We start from the raw sequence: 6,716 nt of genomic DNA on the forward strand, positions 1-6,716 counted from the left end.
TAAAACCCGGAAAAATCGGAAATATTTTCAAGGTGGTTTTTCTCTTTCCGCGATCATATTTCAAGGTTTTTTTTATTTGAGCATGATTTTCGTTTTTAGATTCCTTTTCCCATTGATATTTTGATTATTCAGTAGATAAAACCCTGATTTTTGTTCTTAATGGAACTTTGAGATCTTATCTAATTCCAACCAATTATGGAAGGCATCGCTGAAAATCAGCAGATTAGGAGTCTAAAAGATTATGTTGATGAGGAGATTCAGAGGAGGGATGCCGCTAAAAGTGGAATGGTTGATGAAACAAGTCAAACAATGAATGGTGCTTGCGCTGAAAATGATTTGAAGATATCAATTGATGATGAATTACCGAGTAATGGAACTTAGAGATTCTCAATATTTCTTTGTACAAAAATATTGTAAAAAGTAAACGTCGCTGCCCAAAAACATATCTACTTTTCTACGTAAATTTAGCTAATTAAGGTATATCTTAGAAATAATTCCGTATTTGAAGCGTAATACCAAGAAAATCAAATAAAATTGGAAACAAATCTTTAAAGGAGAGATTTTTTTTCTTTATCACCGATACGCCGTATAATCTTCTTATAAATTTGAATTTTAACATATAGAAATATATTTACGAATTAGTCAAGAATCTTATAATAAGTAATGAAGATTAATATGCTAAACAAAAATAATAAAATTGTAGACATATTTAAATCTTGACTAGCATAATTCTCAAAAATAGCGTTTTTTTTTTCGAGGATCAGTATCTCTCTATAAATGGCGTTGGAGCAAAAGCCAAAACTCCTATTGTTTTTCCCCGCTTCTCGCTTTGTTAAGGTTTTGTTGACTGATATGTGTATTTTGTTTGTTTTGCAGTTGAATTATCAGTGTGTAGTCCAAGAAAGTGTAATCGACAGCTTTTTCTCCTATTCATGTTGTTTCTTTTAATCCGGTTGTTGTATGAATGAAATATATAAAAAATCGCTTTATTTCTGCTGATTTAGTTTTGTACATTTTATTAGTTGTTTGCTGCAGAACAATCTTTTCCGCCGGTGTTGTTTTTGGTGCTCACTATTCCTAATCATAGTCATAAGGTGATACTTAATTTTCATATTCTTTTTTTCTCATGCCATTTTCTTTTTACTTTGTAGATGTTGTTTTGTAGGTGCATATGGAAGCAAACTTTTGCTTCAGGATTGGACGGGGCATTTTGTATGAGGAGAACTTGCTAGCTTCTGGTGGTATTTTGTACGGACGGGTGAGATAAGCACCAAACTTGCTAGATTTTGGTCTTAATTGCTCAACTTTATACGGTTTATGTCCATATTAATCGTTGGCTAAAATATTCAGATTCATGTTTGATGTTTGGTTGGAATTGGTTGAATCATAAAGTATAGAATCTTCATACTGCTTAGGATTCTCATGGGTGACGCATTGAATTTATTGGCCACTACAGCAGAAAGTTTTCCTTTAATTTCACTTATGCAAAGTTTTCCTTTACTTTCACTTATGCAACAAAATCAGGATAACTACCCAGCAAAACATCATCTCCAATCTTCATCTCAGAGGCCGTTTTGCATTTCGCAGCCACATGCCTCAGCCAACAGTATTTGATATTTATGTATTGGGAAAATTCCGAATTTTGATATTTACGGCAGGTTCAAAATATTAGGTATGATGACTCGAGCACAATATATTTTTGGGTTTGGGGTTTTCTCATGTAGCTTTTGAGCGTTTTATTATCTATCTAAGCCAACAGAAATACGCGGTCCAATAATATGTATATGTTTTTGCAGCATGCATGTTTTGGTACAATAACAAATTGGAAATCATTGGTATAGACATGCATGTACATCATGTAAGACGATGGCAACTCAAACACCTGCCTGGTGTCTTCGTTATTCTTAAGATTGTCACCAGAAATCCTCACATCTGACCTGTGCAATAATTTTGATTGCAGTTACTGATTAATGATTGTACTACTTTTGAGAGAAAGTTAGCTCAATGAATGGTGCTAAAAACTTGGAATATTGAATAAGATTTTTTTTTCTTCTCATGATCGACTATTTGCTAAGAAAACGTATCGCATTTGGTGGGATGGTTGAGGTAGAGATGAAGATCCCATCTCGGGGGCTATGCATCTCCTTTGGCGCCTACAAATAGAATTTTGTAATCAAGGAGATAGCAACCACTTCCACGTATCCTCCTGATTGTACATGACAACGCAATGGTGGTCGTTCAGGCCAAATATTGAACTTTGTTATAGGAACTCATGAGTCTGACAATAACTCTCTCTAGCACCACTAGGCCCACAACCATGATTCTTCTTTGGGTGGAGAGAGTTTTACATTTTATTCAATAGAGTTTTTCTTTGATTAGTTGCCACAACTTCGAAAAAATAAAGTCTATAATAGCAGAGATGTGTAGTTTGTAGTATTTGATTATGTACAGTCACTCATGTCACTCGTACGTGTTAGTGTCGGTCATGTTTAATAGCTGTGACAGGATGTACTGAAGATCAATCGTCCTTTCTTTGTTTGTATTCTGACAAGAGTATAATGTTTAAATACTCTTGTCAAGTGTGTCTTCTCTTGTATCTGTTGGTTAACATTTAATACTTGTATTCAATACAACTATGGTATCAGTAGTAAAGCTTCCGCACCGCCATTAATGGCTTCTGTTTCAGATCTGGAATTTTTTTACTTTATTTTCTTTCTTTCAGATCTTACTGCTGCTATTTTCTTCTTCTATTAATCATCAGATTGTCCTTTGATTTTTCTTTTCTCTGTGTTCTAAATGGAGAACTACGAATCAAGAATCTCAACTGTTCCTCTTAATCAAATTTCTAGCATTCTTTCTTATAAACTGAAAGAACATAACTTCCTAACCTGGAAGTCTTTACTCTTTCCCTTGCTGAAAATATATCGAGTTTATGGATTTCTTGATGGATCCATCCAATGTCCTTCATATCTGGTCGATAACGCTGTAAATCCAAGTTGTACAGCTTGGCATGATGATGATGCAACACTTGTTTTGTGGATTCAGATGTCAATTTCATATTATGTAATTCCATATGTAGTTGGAGTTGATACATCAAAGGATCTATGGGATAATATTGAATCAAGATTTTCAAGAAGCTCATCTACGCACTCAATTCAACTTCGTTTAAAGCTTCAATCATTACGTCTTGGTTCGGGTACTATTTCTGCTTCTCTCGGTGAAATTAAGAAGATTCAAGATGAATTATATGCTGCTGGATCTAGAATCTCAGATGAGGAATTAGTTATCACCATTCTTAATGGTTTAGGACCAGATTATGGTTTTTTCTCTACTTCTATTCGTGTTCGCAATCCTCCTGTTATATCTAAGGAATTACATAACTTACTTCTCAGTGAAGAAGTAGTTGTCACAACAAAATAGAAAGATTTGCTCTATGAAGCTAATGCCAAAGCCTTTGCTGCTAATGCTAGACCTAATTCTCACTTTGGTAGAGGTAGAGGTTATTCTCAATTTTCTCAACCATCACCTTTTCAGCATTCATTTCCTGTGAAATATACCTTTCCCAGAGGTTATTCTCAATTTCAACTATATCCAACACCTCAATTTGTGCCAAATTTTCAATATAGACCTCACCATGGTTCTACTTCATACACTCCTGCTGTTTCAGCTTCAACCTCCTCATCTACTACAGATCCACCTTGTCAAATCTACAAGAAACATGGTCATCAAGCTCTTGACTGTAGACACAGATTGAATTTTGCTTATCAAATCTCTAATACTCCTCACAACTTAAGTGCTATGCTTGCAACTGCCAACATTATGGGAGAGAATCCTTGGTATGCTGATTCTGGAGCAAATAATCACATTACCAATAATGAAACTGAATTACATCACTCTACTCATTTTGGTGGTTCTGAAGAAATTCAAGCTGCTAATGGTGAAGGTATGCAAATAACTCATATTGGAAATACTTCTAAAACAATAGCTTCAAATGATTTTGTTCTTATTGATGTTTTACTTGTGCCAAAATCCTCTCAAAATCTCCTATCTGTTCACAAATTTATAAGTGATAATAATTGATCCATCACATTTGATTCTCTTGGTTTCACTGTTAAGGATCTTCTATCTGGGAGGATAACTTTCCAAGGGCCACATAAAGATGGATTATATCCTATGCAATTTCTCAAGCAAAGTTCATACAAATCTTTTTCAGGAATAACAACTTCAGCTACTACATGGCACAGAAGACTTGCTCATCCTTCATTCCAAGTGCTCCAAAAAGTGTGTAAAACTTTAGAACTATCTCACATTGTCAAGACACCTTTGTTCTGTAATGAATGTCAGCTAGGTAAAAGTCACAAATTACCTTTTTCTGTTTCTACTCATGGAGCTACTTCTCCTCTTGCATTATTACATATGGACTTATGGGGTCCAAGTCATGTACCTTCTATTAGTGGTTTTAAGTACTATGTCAACATTATAGATGATTACTCCAAGTTTTGTTGGATATGTCCTTTGTATGACAAATCAGAGTTCAAGAAAATCTTCTTATCTTTCAAGTCCATGACTGAAAATTTACTTCATGCTTCTATTATTACAATAAGAACAGATGGAGGGGGAGAGTTCTTACATAATGAACTGAAGGATTTTTTGTGTCTTCATGGGATAAGTCATGAATTTTCATGACCTCATACACCTAAGAAAAATGGAGTATCTGAATCTAAACATAGACACCTAGTTGATTCAGGTAGAACATTTCTTATCCAATCTGGTTTATCTGATTCTTACTGGGTTGATGCTTTTCAAACTGGAAACTATGTGATTAATAGACTACATGTTAGAAGCATTGGATTTATTTCTCCCTTTGAAAAGTTATTTCATCAAGTACCAGATTATTCATTCCTCAAATCATTTGGTTGCTCTTGTTTTCCCTGGTTAAGACCTTATAAAACTCACAAATTACAGCCTAGAAGCATACATTACATCTTTCTTGGATACAGCTCCACTTACAAAGGGTATAGATGTTTGGATGTTAAGATCGACAGAGTTTATGTTTCAAGACATGTTGTATTTAATGAGAATGATTTTCCTTTGGTCTCTAATTCAGTATCAGGTTCTCCTACATGCTCTTCTACTAATACAGATTCTACTTCATCTCAAGTTGCTAGTTCTCCTACAAATATTTCAGAAGATATTCCTTCTATATCAAATGCAGATTTTACTTCAGTTCAAGCTGCTAGTTCTTCACCAATTGTAGATGATGCTTTCCTCAATACAACTACTGCTTCTAAAGTCCCAATTCTTAATCCTCATCAAATGGTAACTAGAGGAAACAGAGGTATTTTTAAACTTAAAGTTTTCAATACTAAACATGCTTTATCTGCAAATTTGGTTTCTGAAATACCTCAACCTACACCTACATGCTTTTCTAAAGCATTTAAAATTCCAAAATGGAGGTATTCAATGGTTGAAGAGCACACAACCTTAAAAGATGTTGGTACTTGGTCTTTAGTAGATCCTGATCCTTTCTACAATGTTGTTGGCTGTAAGTGGGTCTTTAGGATCAAATACAACTCAGATGGCACCACTCAAAAATTTAAATCTAGACTTGTTGCTAAGGGTTTTCATCAACAAGAAGGTGTTGACTACACAAAGACTTTTAGTCCCGTTGCTAAGCCAACTACCATAAGACTTATATTGTCCTTAGCTGTGAATTACTCTTGGCTAATCTAACAATTGGATGTGAGTAATGCTTTTCTACATGGAGATTTGGAGGAGGATGTTTATATGCAACAACCACCTGGTTTTGTTAATGCAGAGAAGCCTGATGTGTTTTTCAATGATGTTGTAGTAATAAGTTCGTTGAGACTTGTGAAAGCAAAAGATTTTAGACTTATAAAACTTAAAAATAGAAAACTTATTGCAAAATTGATTTCAAGATATTAAAAGTAACCAAGACACTAGATTCCACTATTACACATGAATGAACGATACCAAATATGTTTCAAAACTCTAACTATCCTTTAAGTCCTTTATTTCTTAATTCACACATAATCAAACATATTCCCAAATATTAATTGTATTCCCTAAGAATAGACTATCAATCAATTAAACAAAGTATAATCTATCAAATTGAATCACAAGTAATTAAGAAAATTATGTGAACATTTAGAACTCCGCAAAAGCGGTGATTGAATGAATTATAAATTGTAAATTAGAGAAAATAAAATTGTTACCAATCATTCATGAATAGATAGCTTCATCCATTGCCTTGGTTGCGTGAGAATTAGCTCATCATCATGGAAACACGCTCAAAATTCATTTTTATTGCTCTAAAGGTTTATACAAAGATGAAATGGGAGAAACAATGATAAAACAATGATTTTATTTTCTCTCCCAAAAACCCTCCCCAAATGTGCTCTCTAGCTCTCTATTTATACACACAAATACACATCACTCAAATATATTCTTCCATAACTCCAAAATCTTCTTCTTTTTAATTAAAAATATCTTCAGAATTTTTCATTCTCTTTATTCTATATATTTCTTTACTAAACTCATATCTTCTTTAATTCGCAGAATAAAATCCAAGATAAATTCTTCTAAGGATATCTTTCTTGTTTAATACAAGATAACTTCCTTTTTCTTCAAAACTTCATGTTTGTAAGGCAAGAAGATATTCTTATCTTTAAAGATAATAAATCCTTTACTGTTGA

This window comes from Papaver somniferum, unplaced genomic scaffold (genome assembly GCF_003573695.1).
Source record: "Papaver somniferum cultivar HN1 unplaced genomic scaffold, ASM357369v1 unplaced-scaffold_99, whole genome shotgun sequence".
Classification (NCBI taxonomy): Eukaryota; Viridiplantae; Streptophyta; class Magnoliopsida; order Ranunculales; family Papaveraceae; genus Papaver; species Papaver somniferum.